Below are 16,712 nucleotides of genomic sequence, written 5' to 3'. Positions count from 1 at the left end.
CTCGCTTCGCTCGCAATGCTTCGGGCACGGTGGCTCGCTTCGCTCGCCACAGCTTTAATAACCTCCTCTATGCCCTAGTGGATGGTAGGGCATGAAATACCGCCTGTCGGCTCAAAAAACAGTGAAAAACCCCATGTCGACCTCCCTCATGTTGACCTTTATGCAAATTCGACCCAAAGTCATGTCGACCTTGGCCCATGTCGACCTTAAGTCAGGTCGACCTTCCTGCCAGTCGACCTAGTGGGGTCGACCTAATGACTGTAGACCTAAGTGCATTCTAATAGATGACCGCTTCCCATATAAAGGTAGTTGCAGAGGAATCCATCCCATTGCAACTAAGTAACAGTGATACACAATTTTGAGACCTGTTACAGTAATGTAAATGTATCAGACGATGAAGTGATACAATGTGGTCTTTAAAAAGTGCACATACAAATTCTTGTAGGAACAGAATCTCAACACAGTGGCACAAGCCTTTAATGAGCGGTCACTGAACCGTGTGTGTGTATGTATATGTATGTGTATGTATGTATGTATATATATATATATATATATATATATATATATATATATACATACATACATACATACATACACGCACGCAACAGACAGCTCTATTTTAATTTTATTTGTCACAATATTGCAGTTTCACAAAATCATTTTAATAATATTTTGCTGCTTTTTAAATTTTTGATTTTCTTTTTTTGTAAGCAGAATTTGAATTGGTGAATAAATATGAATGCCACATAACGTGTTCTCACAGGCAATGTTCCCTCTAATTTTACGAAGGCTGTGTGCGGCAAAAGATTTTGGCTGTGCAACTTTGGAAGGAAATTAAAAATTTTGTGCGTCACTTATATATAACTGGAAAATGACGTTCAGCATTTGTGTTAACTTTAAAATGATATTAAACATTCAAAACACAGCACACAATGTAGTTAATGGGTGAAACACACATTAATTGAGTCCACAACTGCAAAAAGGGACCACTGCTGCTTTGTGCGCTCTGTTGTAATGTCTGTGCGCATGCTTGTCGAGTTGTGTGCGCGCGCACGCGCGCACAGCTTAGAGGGAACACTGCTCACAGGGCTAATTAAATGGCCCATCACTGGCCAGGAGCACTGGTATATGGGGCCTTATTCTAGTTCACTTTTTCTGACAAAATCCTTCTTAGATGGACAAAACCATGTGCACTGCAGGTGGGGCAGATGTTACTTGTGCAGAGAGAATTAGAGTTGTTTTACTTCAAAGTGAGATCTATATTGCAGTGTAAAAATAAAGCAGTCCCTATTTTTTCCCTGTGCAGAAACAACATAACTCACCCAAATCTAATGCTCTCTGCACCTTTTACATCTACCCCCCCCCCCTGCAGTGCACATGGTTTTGTCCATCTAAGAAGGATTTTGTCAGAAAGAGTGAACCAGAATAAGGCCCATGGTGCTGGTGATCCTGCCTAATGATAATACAGGGGGCGTGCCACTTATGAGGCTTTACAACAGTGATGAGGACCTTTTGGCTCTTCAGCTGTTAAACTACACATCCCAGCATGCACTGTAACAGTTTTAGCATGGACAAATAGCAAAACTGAAGCAGGATATGCTGGGTGGAATGTGTAGTTCAATAGCAGCTGGAGGGCCAAAGGTTCCCCACATTCTACAGTGTTATGGATGATAGGATAGATGAATAAAGGATAAAGTGAGGGTGATTGTTTGTAGATTACATACCTATGCAATGCTTCGTATCATGATTTCTTACCACCATCTGTACATGACATACAGTCTAGTGCGACCACCACGGAGGACATGTGACCAGCATCACCATTTCACTGCTGGCTCAGTAATAGTACTGTTAAATAAACATACTTTTATATATGCGCTTTCTTGTCAAATTTCTTTTTCGCAGTCTATGTGTAACTTTTAGGATGTTTACTGTTAACTAGTTAAATACTCCTAATACATTCAGTGAGCCTGGTCTACCACTGCTATGCAGATGATACCCAACTGTACCTGTCCTTTGCTCCAGGCACCAATAACACAATAACAACCTTAACCCCTTAACCCCTTCCCGACAATTGACGTACATTTACGTCATGGTCAGGAAGTACTTCCCGACACATGGCGTAAATGTACGTCATGGCATTTAACTGTCACCGCGTCTATAGACGCGGTGACAGTTTCAACATGTCTGCTGTCCCTGACAGCAGACATGTCCGTGCATGCCCAGGGGGGGCTGCGATGCCGCCCCCCCGTCGGCGATCGCTGTGATTGGCTGTTCAGTGTGAACAGCCAATTACAGCGTTTTCTGTGTCACCGGCGAATAACGTTCGCCGGTGACACGCGATCGGAGGTGATTGGTGCTGTAAAGTACAGCACCAATCACCGCGGGGTGTAAGGGTGACACTGGTGTCACCCCACCTCACCCCGCCCGCCCCCAAAGGCCGTGATTGGTCCGTCGGACCGACGGACCAATCACAGCCATGGAGGGGGGTTTAAACTAACGGTGACTGCACTGCAGACGCCATTCCGGTCTGGAATTGCGTGCAGTGCGGTCACCGTGCCAATCTGCCGCGATATACTGACCAGAACCTTGCAAAATACTTACCTGATCCTTGCAAATATCTTGGCTGCTTCATCTGTGCTTGTAGTGTGCAGGATGCTTCCTGGATCCTGTTACTTGTGACTTCCTGTGAACTTGTGCTGCTGCAGTGTAATAGCGTTAGTTAGATAGAGAGAGATAGTGTCAGATAGTGTCAGAGAGTGCTGTATTTTGTGCTGCTGCAGTGTGATATAGTTATAGAGAGAGAGATAGAGAGAGATAGAGAGAGATAGAGAGAGAGAGAGAGAGATAGAGAGGCCTAGTGACAGAGAGTGCTATATTTTGTGCTGCTGCAGTGTGATAGTGATAGATAGATAGAGAGAGATAGATAGAGATAGTGACAGATTGTGCTATATATTTTTTATAGAACTGACTGCTGCCCCCCCTTTTGTGCTGATCAGTATAAATTAACTGATCAGCAACTTTTTGGGGGCGCAGGGTATTTTTATATATATATATATATACCTGTCACTGCTGCTGCTGCAGTGTCATAGAGTGTTAGATAGTGAGAGATAGAGAGATAGAGAGAGATAGCGACAGAGAGTGATAGAGAGTGCTAAATTTTTTGTCTGCTGCCCCCGCCTTTTGTGCTGATCACTATATCTGAGGTGATCAGCAACTTTTTAGGGGGGGCAGAGGTTTTTTTTTTTTATATATATACCTGCCAGTTGCACTGTCAGTTGCACCTGCTGCCCCTCACTGGTAATCAGTGTCGCATCACTGATCACCTTTTTTTTTTTTTGTGTGTGCTGTGGGGTCTTTTTTTAATTTTTTTTTTTACACACACTGTGATTTTGTGGGTGTCCTGTGGCCGCTGTGCGCGGATCAGTGACGTACATCACTGATCATCTTTTTCGGCACAGGGTTGATCTATTTTTTTTTTTTTTTTTGATCAAATTCCTGTTGCCTTTCAGCGCTGTTCAGTGACGGACGTTACTGACCAACATCTGTGCTCAATTTTTGGCGCAGGACCTTTTTTTTTTTTTTTTTAACCCCTTCAATTTTTTTTTTTAACCCCTTCAATTTTTTTTTTTTTTAACCCCTCCATTTTTTTTTTTTGGTATAAAGTATTTTTTTTTTCTGCACACTACATACACACTACACACTACATACCCCCCGGGTTGAAATAAAGTTTGTACCCCCCCCCTACACTATACACGTGTTGAAACATTTCACTACCAGTAACACAAAAATAAAAATGGCATCCCAAATGTCATCCCAAATGTCATCCCAGTCATCCAGAAGAATGTATTCAGCGGAGGAGGCATATGCCCTGCTTGCTTCTGACTCTGACACAGCCAGTGATGCAAGCGGGGAATTTGAAGGATTCGCCTTAAGCTCCTCTTCCTCCTCTGGTGATGAGGGACCCCCTCAAAGACGCCCCCGTAGAGCAGCTGAGACCCCCCCCCCCAATAATTGATCTCGTATGGACCCCACCACCAAACAATTTTGAGCCCCAGGTTCCTGAGTTTTTGGCCATGCCAGGAATCCAATTTGATTCCACAGGTCTCAGAGAAATTGACTTTTTCAAATTATTTTTCTCTGATGATTTTATAAATTTAATGGTGGACCAAACTAATTTATATGCCCAGCAGTTTATTGCTCAAAACCCCACATCATCATTTGCTAGGTGGACCCCTGTAGATGCAGTAGAGATGATGACGTTTTGGGGTCTGGTGTTTCATATGGGCATAGTAAAAAAGCCAGAAATTAGGCAATATTGGAGTACAGATGTTCTGTACAGCACCCCATTTTACCGTATGGCCATGCCCCGGGCTCGATTTGAGACGATCCTTAAATTTTTGCATTACAACGATAATGCACAGTGCCCACCCAGAGATGATCCCACCTTTGACCGGCTATTCAAAGTCAGGCCGGTCATTGATCATTTCAGTGCCAAATTTGAAGACATGTACATCCCAGATAAATTCATTTGCATAGACGAGTCCCTTATACATTTTAAAGGAAGGGTTAAATTCCGCCAGTACCTTCCCAGTAAGAGGGCAAGGTATGGCATAAAAATGTATAAGTTGTGTGAAAGCACCTCAGGGTACACCCACAGGTTTAGGGTATATGAAGGGAAGGATTCAAGAATTGAACCGCCAGAATGCCCCCCCTCCCTCGTAGGTGTTAGTGGAAAAATTGTCTGGGATTTAGTGCACCCCTTCCTGGATAAAGGTTATCACCTCTATGTGGATAACTTTTACACCAGAATCCCCCTGTTTAAGGCCCTTGGTTCAAGAGGTACAGCAGCTTGCGGTACTGTGCGCAAGAACCAAAGAGGCCTCCCAAAAACGCACATTGCCCAAGTAATGAGAAGGGGTGAAAGCAGGGGAATATGCACCGAAAATATGTTGTTGGTCAAATATAAGGACAAGAGGGATGTCCTTATACTGACAACAATTCACGGAGACAGTACCACCTCCGTCCCTGTACGAGGTACCAGTACCCACACCTCCAAACCTAATTGTATCCTGGATTACAATAGGTACATGGGCGGAGTGGATCTTTCAGATCAGGTACTGAAGCCGTACAGTGCCCTGCGGAAAACAAAAATCTGGTACAAGAAGGTGGCCGTGTATATCATCCAGATGGCACTGTATAACGCTTACGTGCTATTCCGTTCTACCGGCCAGAGGGGGACATTTATGCACTTTCAAGAGGAAGTCATAAAGGGCCTAATATTTGGGAACCAGCAGGCAGAGGGCCCCAGTACTTCTACTACTGGCCCCCGTATTGTACCAGGGCAGCATTTTCCTGATGAAATCCCCTCCACTGAAAAAAAGGGCAGGACACAAAAAAGGTGCAAAGTTTGCTATAAAAAGGGAATAAGAAAGCAAACTATTTTCCAGTGTGACACTTGCCCCGACAAACCCGGCCTATGTATAAAGGAGTGTTTTAAAATATACCACACATCTATGGATTATTAGGTTCATAATTTCACCGTGCTTCGGGGGTCTTGCTAATGCCACATAGCACCCACCATTCATTCCACCAGAATCTGAGCCGCAAAATCCAAAAATCACTCCTTCCCTTCTGAGTCCTGCCATGCACCCAACTGGTATTTTTTGGTCACATGTGAGGCATTGCCGTACTCGGGAGAAATTGGGGCACAGATTTTGGGGTGCTTTTTCTCCTTCATACCTTGTGAAAATGAAAAATTTTGAGCCAGAACTGCATTTTTGTGTAAAAAAATGTAATTTTTCATTTTCACTGCCCACTTGTATCAAAATTGGTGAAACCCCTGGGGGTTTGAAATGTACACTATACCCCTAGATGAATTCCCTGAGGGGTGTAGTTTGCAAAATGGGGTCACTTGTGGGGGGGGTTCCACTGTATTGGTGCTTTGGGGGTCTTGCTAATGCGACATAGCACCCACCATCATTCCACCAGAATTTGTGCTGCAAAATCCAAATATCACTTCTTCCCTTCTGAGTCCTGCCACTTTTTGGTCACACATGAGGCATTGCCGTACTCGGGAGAAATTGGGGCACAGATTTTGGGGTGCTTTGTCTCCTTCATTCCTTGTGAAAATGAAAAATTTTGAGCCAGAACTGCATTTTTGTGTAAAAAAATGTAATTTTTCATTTTCACTGCCCAGTTGTATCAAAATTGGTGAAACCCCTGGGGGTTTGAAATGTACACTATACCCCTAGATGAATTCCCTGAGGGGTGTAGTTTGCAAAATGGGGTCACTTGTGGGGGGGTTCCACTGTATTGGTGCTTTGGGGGTCTTGCTAATGCGACATAGCACCCACCATCATTCCACCAGAATTTGTGCTGCAAAATCCAAATATCACTCCTTCCCTTCTGAGTCCTGCCACTTTTTGGTCACACATGAGGCATTGCCGTACTCGGGAGAAATTGGGGCACAGATTTTGTGGTGCTTTGTCTCCTTCATTCCTTGTGAAAATGAAAAATTTTGAGCCAGAACTGCATTTTTGTGTAAAAAAATGTAATTTTTCATTTTCACTGCCCAATTGTATCAAAATTGGTGAAACCCCTGGGGGTTTGAAATGTACACTATACCCCTAGATGAATTCCCTGAGGGGTGTAGTTTGCAAAATGGGGTCACTTGTGGGGGGGTTCCACTGTCTTGGTGCTTGGGGGGTCTTGCTAATGCGACATAGCACCCACCAAAATTCCACCAGAATCTGAGCTGCAAAATCCAAAAATCACTCCTTCCCTTCTGAGTCCTGCCATGCACCCAACTGGTATTTTTTGGTCACATGTGAGGCATTGCCGTACTCGGGAGAAATTGGGGCACAGATTTTGGGGTGCTTTTTCTCCTTCATACCTTCTGAAAATGAAAAATTTTGAGCCAGAACTGCATTTTTGTGTAAAAAAATGTAATTTTTCATGTTCACTGCCCACTTGTATCAAAATTGGTGAAACCCCTGGGGGTTTGAAATGTACACTATACCCCTAGATGAATTCCCTGAGGGGTGTAGTTTGCAAAATGGGGTCACTTGTGGGGGGGTTCCACTGTCTTGGTGCTTGGGGGGTCTTGCTAATGCGACATAGCACCCACCAAAATTCCACCAGAATCTGAGCTGCAAAATCCAAAAATCACTCCTTCCCTTCTGAGTCCTGCCATGCACCCAAATGGTATTTTTTGGTCACATGTGAGGCATTGCCGTACTCGGGAGAAATTGGGGCACAGATTTTGGGGTGCTTTTTCTCCTTCATACCTTCTGAAAATGAAAAATTTTGAGCCAGAACTGCATTTTTGTGTAAAAAAATGTAATTTTTCATTTTCACTGCCCACTTGTATCAAAATTGGTGAAACCCCTGGGGGTTTGAAATGTACACTATACCCCTAGATGAATTCCCTGAGGGGTGTACTTTGCAAAATGGGGTGACTTGTGGGGGGGTTCCACTGTATTGGTGCAACATAGCACCCACCATTCATTCCACCAAAATCTGTGCTGCAAAATCCAAAAATCACTCCTTCCCTTCTGGGTCCTGCCATGCACCCAACTGGTATTTTTTGGTCACATGTGAGGCATTGCCGTACTCGGGAGAAATTGGGGCACAGATTTTGGGGTGCTTTTTCTCCTTCATACCTTCTGAAAATGAAAAATTTTGAGCCAGAACTGCATTTTTGTGTAAAAAAATGTAATTTTTCATTTTCACTGCCCACTTGTATCAAAATTGGTGAAACCCCTGGGGGTTTGAAATGTACACTATACCCCTAGATGAATTCCCTGAGGGGTGTAGTTTGCAAAATGGGGTCACTTGTGGGGGGGTTCCACTGTATTGGTGCTTGGGGGGTCTTGCTAATGCGACATAGCACCCACCAAAATTCCACCAGAATCTGAGCTGCAAAATCCAAAAATCACTCCTTCCCTTCTGAGTCCTGCCATGCACCCAAATGGTATTTTTTGGTCACATGTGAGGCATTGCCGTACTCGGGAGAAATTGGGGCACAGATTTTGGGGTGCTTTTTCTCCTTCATACCTTCTGAAAATGAAAAATTTTGAGCCAGAACTGCATTTTTGTGTAAAAAAATGTAATTTTTCATTTTCACTGCCCACTTGTATCAAAATTGGTGAAACCCCTGGGGGTTTGAAATGTACACTATACCCCTAGATGAATTCCCTGAGGGGTGTACTTTGCAAAATGGGGTGACTTGTGGGGGGGTTCCACTGTATTGGTGCAACATAGCACCCACCATTCATTCCACCAAAATCTGTGCTGCAAAATCCAAAAATCACTCCTTCCCTTCTGAGTCCTGCCATGCACCCAACTGGTATTTTTTGGTCACATGTGAGGCATTGCCGTACTCGGGAGAAATTGGGGCACAGATTTTGGGGTGCTTTTTCTCCTTCATACCTTCTGAAAATGAAAAATTTTGAGCCAGAACTGCATTTTTGTGTAAAAAAATGTAATTTTTCATTTTCACTGCCCACTTGTATCAAAATTGGTGAAACCCCTGGGGGTTTGAAATGTACACTATACCCCTAGATGAATTCCCTGAGGGGTGTAGTTTGCAAAATGGGGTCACTTGTGGGGGGGTTCCACTGTATTGGTGCTTGGGGGGTCTTGCTAATGCGACATAGCACCCACCAAAATTCCACCAGAATCTGAGCTGCAAAATCCAAAAATCACTCCTTCCCTTCTGAGTCCTGCCATGCACCCAAATGGTATTTTTTGGTCACATGTGAGGCATTGCCGTACTCGGGAGAAATTGGGGCACAGATTTTGGGGTGCTTTTTCTCCTTCATACCTTCTGAAAATGAAAAATTTTGAGCCAGAACTGCATTTTTGTGTAAAAAAATTAATTTTTCATTTTCACTGCCCAGTTGTACCACAATTGGTGAAACCCCTGGGGGTTTGAAATGTACACTATACCCCTAGATGAATTCCCTGAGGGGTGTAGTTTGCAAAATGGGGTCACTTGTGGGGGGGTTCCTAAATTTTAGCATCTTATGGTGCCTAGAAACCTACATGGTGCCTAAAAAATAATCTCATAAAAAGGAGGCTCCAAAATCAAGTAGGTGCTCCTTCTATTATGAAGCCTGTGGTTTGGTCAACGTGCACACTAGGGCCACATATAGGATATTTATGAAAACAAAAGAATTGGGGGAATCAATTTTTAGTCACATTTCTCTAGTAAAATGTACTGTGTTCCTTAGAAAAATGTATTAAAATTGCAAATCTGCAAAAAAGATGAAATTTTGAAATTTCACCTACACTTTGTTTTAATTCCTGTGAAACACCTAAAGGGTTAACAAACTTCCAAAATGCTGTTTTGAATACTGTGAGGGGTGCAGTTTTTGAAATGGTATCATTTATGGGGGTGTCTCACATACAAGTCCCTCAAAGTCACATCAGAACTGAACTGGTCCCTAAAAAAATCAGTGTTTGAAATTTTCTTGAAAATTTGAGAATTTGCTATTCATATTGTAAGCCTCCTAGTGTCCAAAAAAATTAAAAGGAAGTTGAAATAATGATGGAAACATAAAGTAGACATATGGTCTATGTTAGTTATTAACTATTTTGAGTGGTATTATTATTTGTCTCACAAGCAGAAAATTTAACATTTTGCAAATTGCTAAATTTTCCATTTTTTTACGACATTTTGGTATTTTTCACAAAAAAACACAGACTGTATCGACCCAAATTTACCACTAATTTGAAGTACAATGTGTCACGAAAAAACAATCTCAAAATCACTGGGATAAGTAAAAGCAAAAAAAAGTTATCCCCACTTAAGTGAGACATGTCAGATTTGAAAAAAAGGGCTCTGTCAGGAACGCAAAAACTGGCTCTGTCAGGAAGGGGTTAAGGACGCGGCCTATTTGGGCCCAAAGGACGCAGCCCTATTTTTCAAATCAGACATGTGTCAATTTATGTGGGAATAACTTTCTAATGCTTTTACTTATCCAACTGATTTTGAGATTGTTTTCTCGTGACACATTGTACTTTAAGTTAGTGGCAAATTTTGGTCGATACAGTCTGTGTTTTTTTGTGAAAAATACCAAAATTTGGTAAAAAAACTGAAAATTTTGCAATTTGCAAAATGTTAAATTTTCTGCTTGTGAGACAAATAATCATACCACTCAAAATAGTTAATAACTAACAAAGACCATATGTCTACTTTATGTTGCCATCATTATTTCAGCCTCCTTTTAATTTTTTTGGACACTAGGAGGCTTAAAATATAAATAGCAAATTCTCAAATTTTCAAGAAAATTTCAAACACTGATTTTTTTAGGGACCAGTTCAGTTCTGATGTGACTTTGAGGGACTTGTATGTGAGACACCCCCATAAATGATGCCATTTCAAAAACTGCACCCCTCACAGTATTCAAAACAGCATTTTGGAAGTTTGTTAACCCTTTAGGTGTTTCACAGGAATTAAAACAAAGTGTAGGTGAAATTTCAAAATTTCATTTTTTTTGCAGATTTGCAATTTTAATACATTTTTCTTACACAAAAATGAAGTTCTGGCTCAAAATTTTTCATTTTCACAAGGAATGAAGGAGACAAAGCACCCCAAAATCTGTGCCGCAATTTCTCCCGAGTACGGCAATGCCTCATATGTGACCAAAAAATACCATTTGGGTGCATGGCAGGACTCAGAAGGGAAGGAGTGATATTTGGATTTTGCAGCACAGATTCTGGTGGAATGAATGGTGGGTGCTATGTCGCATTAGCAAGACCCCCGAAGCACCAATACAGTGGAACCCCCCCACAAGTGACCCCATTTTGCAAACTACACCCCTCAGGGAATTCATCTATGGGTATAGTGAGTACTTTGACCCCACTGGTGTTTTGTCAAATTGTTAGGCATCGATACGTGAAAATGAAAATGAAAAATGTCATTTTTTCCATTAATTTGTAGATTCACCCCATAATTTTATACTACCACAAAGGGCAATAGTAGAAAAAGCACCCCAAAATTTGTTACACAATTTCTCCTGAGTATGGCAATACCCCATATATGGTTGTAAAACGCTATTTGGGCAGACAGCAGGCTTCAGAAGGGAAGGTGCACCATTTGGCGTTTTTGGCGCAGATTTTGCTGGAATGGTTTTCATGCGCCATGTTGCATTTGCAGAACCCCTGTTGTATCAGAGCAGTCAAAAACCCCAACAAGTGATACCATTTTGTAAACTACACCCCTCAAGGAACTCATCTATGGGTATAGTGAGTACTTTGACCCCACTGGTGTTTTGTCAAATTGTTAGGCATCGATACGTGAAAATGAAAAATGTCATTTTTTCCATTAATTTGTAGATTCACCCCATAATTTTATACTTCCACAAAGGGCAATAGTAGAAAAAGCACCCCAAAATTTGTTACACAATTTCTCCTGAGTATGGCAATACCCCATATATGGTTGTAAAACGCTATTTGTGCAGACAGCAGGCTTCAGAAGGGAAGGTGCACCATTTGGCGTTTTTGGCGCAGATTTTGCTGGAATGGTTTTCATGCGCCATGTTGCATTTGCAGAACCCCTGTTGTATCAGAGCAGTCAAAAACCCCAACAAGTGATACCATTTTGTAAACTACACCCCTCAAGGAACTCATCTATGGGTATAGTGAGTACTTTGACCCCACTGGTGTTTTGTCAAATTGTTAGGCATCGATACGTGAAAATGAAAAATGTAATTTTTTCCATTAATTTGTAGATTCACCCCATAATTTTATACTTCCACAAAGGGCAATAGTAGAAAAAGCACCCCAAAATTTGTTACACAATTTCTCCTGAGTATGGCAATACCCCATATATGGTTGTAAAACGCTATTTGGGCAGACAGCAGGCTTCAGAAGGGAAGGAGTGCCATTTTATCACCGAGTTTGCTGGAATGGTTTTCGGGCGCCATCTTGCATTTGCAGAGCCCATATTGTACCTGTGCAGTGGAAATCCCAAGCAAGTGATACCTTTTTGTTACTAGCCCCCCTCATGGAACTCACTTACGGCCGTAGTGAGCATTTTGACCCCACTGGTGTTTTGTCAAATTGTTATGGGCTGTGAAAATAAAAAAAAAACTAATTTTTTCCATTAATATGTAACTTTAGATCAAAATGTGCCATTTTCACAAGGGTTAATAGGAGAAATTGTGTAACATATTATGGGGTGCTTTTTCTCCTGAGTATGGCAATAGCATATATGTGTTTGTAAATTTCTGTTTGGACACATGGCAAGACTCAGAAGGGAAGGTAATGGCATGCGGCTCTTTGTACAAGCTGTGTGGAGTACATTAAAATTCAAGGGAAGTGTGATATATCTTAAAACAATCTTTGATACACAAGCCTGGTTGTGTGGGGCAGGTTTCACATTGGTAAGTTGTGTCCTTTCTTATCCCCTTTTTGTAGCATACTCTACATCGTTTCTGGGACCTTCCTTTCTTTCCAGTGTGGGGGACTTCACTCGGAAAATGTTGCCCTGGTACAATTCGCGAGGCCTCGCTTCCAGAAGTACTAGGGCCCCCCTGTTCCTGGTTGCCAAAAATAAGGGCCTTTATTACTGCCTCTTGGTACTCCAGGAATGTCCCCCTTTGGCCTGCACATCGATGTAGTACAAATGCGTTGTACAGTGCCATTTGTACTATGTGTACAGCTAATTTTTTATACCAGAACCTTGTTTTTCTCATAGCACTGTAAGGCTTCAGCACTTGATCTGACAGGTCGACCCCCCCATGTACCTATTATAATCCACAATGCAGTTGGGTTTTGGGGTTTCGGTACTTGTGCCCCGCACTGGGACAGGGGTGCTGCTACGGCCATGCACTGTTGTCAAGATAAGGACATCTCTCTTGTCCCTATACTTGACACACAGTACATTGTCGCTGCATAATGCCCTGCTCTCGCCCCTTCTAAGTGTTTGCCCAAGCAGCGACCTAGGGAGGCTTCTATTATTTTTACGTGCAGTGCCGCATGCCACAGTACTTCTGGAAGCGAGGCTTTTGAATAGTGGGACGCTGGTATAGAAATTATCCAGGTACAGGTGGTATCCCTGGTCCAGCAGTGGGTGCACCAAATCCCACACTATCTTCCCACTAATTCCGAGTAAGGGGGGGCATTGTGGGGGGTCTATTTTTGTGTCTCTACCTTCATATATCCTAAATTTGTGTGTGTACCCTGATGTACTCTCACACAGCTTGTACATCTTCACGCCATACCTTGCCCTCTTACTTGGCAGGTACTGGCGGAATTGGAGCCTCCCTTTGAAATGTACCAGGGACTCATCTATTGAAATGTGCTTCTCGGGGATGTATGCCTGGGCAAACTTGGTACTAAAATGGTCTATTAGGGGTCTAAGTTTATATAACCGGTCATAATTGGGGTCATCCCGGGGTGGGCACTGTGCATTATCCCTATAATGGAGAAACCTAAGGATCGCTTCGAAGCGGGTCCTTGACATAGCCACACGGAACATTGGTGTATTGTATAAGATGTCTGTGCTCCAGTAGGACCTAATCGTGGGCTTCTTCACTAGCCCCATGCACAGTACAAGGCCCCAAAATATAACCATTTCATTTTTATGTACAGGGGTCCACTTGCGGGGCTGGGCATAATTAGAGGTGGGGTTTTGCTCAATAAATTGTTGGGCATAAACATTAGTCTGGGTGACCATTAGATCAACTAAATCATCACTAAAAATTTTTTTTAAAAAGTCCAGCTCTCTGAACCCTGCTGAATTAAATTGTATTCCTGGATTCCCTGTGAACTCAGGGACCTGGGGTACGTAGTTTTCAGGGGTTGTCCATGTGGGGTCAGAGGACTCGACTACTGCAGTGGGAGTCCTGCGTTGCCTCCTCGGGGGTTCATCAGAGTCACTAGATGATGAAGAGGATGACAAACGGAAATTTGTCTCATCCTCGCTAGCAGACTCAGTTTCAGAGGCCAGAAACGCGTATGCCTCCTCGGCAGTATATGTTCGTTGGGCCATAGTTTTATTGGTGTATGTATTTATGAGGTGCTTCAACACGTGTGGGGTTTTGTAGCACTGACAATGTGCAAATGCACTGCAAAAATTATGGTGTGCGAATGCACTGAAAAATTATGGGGTACAAATGCACTGAAAAATTATGGTGTACAAGTAACGCACAGAAAAAATTATGGGGTACAAATGCACCGAAAAATTATGGGGTACGAATAACGCACAGAAAAAATTATGGGGTACAAATGCACCGAAAAATTATGGGGTACGAGTAACGCACAGAAAAAATTATGGGGTACAAATGCACCGAAAAATTATGGGGTACGAATAACGCACAGAAAAAATTATGGGGTACAAATGCACCGAAAAATTATGGGGTACGAGTAACGCACAGAAAAAATTATGGGGTACAAATGCACCGAAAAATTATGGGGTACGAATAACGCACAGAAAAAATTATGGGGTACAAATGCACCGAAAAATTATGGGGTACGAATAACGCACAGAAAAATTATGGTGTACGGATAAGGTACAGAAAAATTATACGGATCACAACACACAAAATTAGGTGGTGACTACAGGGAGGGTGATCACAGCACAGATGACCACAGGGAGGGTGATCCCAGCACAGATGACCACAGGGAGGGTGATATAGGCAGGGGTATTGTGGTGATCAGCGCAATTTTACACAGCCTAAACTCTGACACAGCTCTGACACAGCTTCTCCTTCCAAGGCTCTAACACAGTGAGAGGGTTAGAGCCCGGGAAGAGAAGCAAAACACCCCTTTTACAATAGAAAGGCTGTGATTGGTGTAGTCAGGACTGACTGACCAATCACAGCGATCGGCGGGGCGGGACCACTCTGATACGATCGGCTGCTGTTGATGACAGCAGCCATCTATACTATGTCGCCTTGTCACTTGACAAGGCGACATGACACAGCGGGGACGTACCTGTACGGCAAGGTGCGCGAACTACCCCGCTGCCGTGACGTACAGGTACGTCCGCGGGCGGGAAGGGGTTAAATGACTGCCTAGCTGAGCTCAAGGAGTGGATGAGTGCCAGTTGGCTGCGACTGAACCCAGATAAAACAGAAGTCCTGATGATAAATCACAGGACAAGACAGCAGCATAGCCAACTGACAGGTCTTAAGCTGGGGGGCAGCACAGCACTAAAAAAACTTTGATCATGTGCGGAATCTTGGTGGTGTCCTGGATAATGGCCTGACACTTAAACATCAGGCGTCAGCCACAATCAAATCCTAATTCTTTCATCTGAGAAACAAAGCCAGAATCAAGCACTTAATTCCCTCAGAAGACCTGCCTAAAGTCATACATGCATTTATATCATCACGCCTAGACTACTGCAATGCTCTCTACCTGGGTCTTCCAGCAAAAGAATTGCACCGCTTGCAGCTGGTACAAAATACAGCTGCCAGACTATTAACTAACCAGCCCCGCTCCAGCCACATATCACCCATTCTCTACTCCAGGCATGTCCAAAGTCAGGCCCGGGGGCCAATTGCGGCCCGTCCTTTCATTTCAAGTGGCCCGCAGCCAGAAGCGGGCAGAGCATCAGATGTGGGAAGCACAGCACAGGACACTAAAGGTGGGGCCCCGGTGAGCGTGCCTTTACCTTGCTGTCTGCTGCAGTGAGGAGGTGCCGGTCGCCAGAGTCAGATGTGTTTGGCATCCTACCCCTGCTTCTGCAATCGTATATCACCCTACTCCACAATCACAGTGACAGCAGTGTTTGGGGAGGGGGGCAGCAAGGGGGAAGCTTGCTCCGTAACATGCAGAACGGAGGGTGGGAGCCCAAGCATATCCTGTCCTTGCAGTTCCTGTTTTGCCTCTCCTTCCTCTGGCTCACACAAGGAGCTGGGAAACCTACAGAGAAGGGAGGGGGCAGAGTGGGGGACATGCAGTGAAGGAGGGTCAGGCTGGGGGACATACAGTGAATGGAGGCAGTGATGGCCTAGCAACTTAGGAAGTCTGCCTCCCAATTCAGTACTCCGGGAATGAAGACCACCGATAGACCCAGAAGGTGTTGTTCTGCCCAGATCAGGATTTTGGACACTTCCCGCTTGGCTACTGTGCTGCCTGTGCCTCCTTGGCAGTTTATGTATTCCACTGCTGTGGCGTCTGACCTGACTTGGACTGGTCTTCCTCGGAGGAGGCAGAGAGAGCGAATGAGAGCATTGTATACATCCCGAAGCTCCAGTACATTGATGAATAGTCGAGATTCTGCTGTTGACCATACGTCTTGCAAGGACTGGGATTCTATTACCGCTCCCCAGCCTTGTAGGCTGGCATCGGTAGTTAGTATTGACCAGTTTGTGAACCAAAATGGGTGACCCTGGGTTAGATTGGTGGTTTGGAGCCACCACTGCAGAGACATCCGAACCTCCTGAGTCAGTTGGAAGAACGAGGTTCTGATGTGTTGGTGATGTCCGTCCAATCTCTGTAGTAGTAGACGTTGAAGGGGACGTGAGTGGAATTGTGCCCACTCGACCATGTCGAAAGTGGAAACCATGAGACCCAGAATCCTCATTGCTAAGTGAATTGAGACTTTGGAACTTTGGAGAAAAAGTCAAATCTTTTGTTGTAAAAGAAGACACTTGTCCAATGGTAGGGATAGCTTTAAGGTCTGCATATCCAACAGAGCTCCCAGATGTAACATTTGTTGCGATGGGACGAAAGGTGACTTCTCCCAATTTAGAAGC

Source organism: Crinia signifera, chromosome 7, assembly GCF_055691185.1.
Source record: "Crinia signifera chromosome 7, ASM5569118v1, whole genome shotgun sequence".
NCBI classification, from domain to species: domain Eukaryota; kingdom Metazoa; phylum Chordata; class Amphibia; order Anura; family Myobatrachidae; genus Crinia; species Crinia signifera.
Note: the sequence above shows the minus strand (reverse complement) of the source record.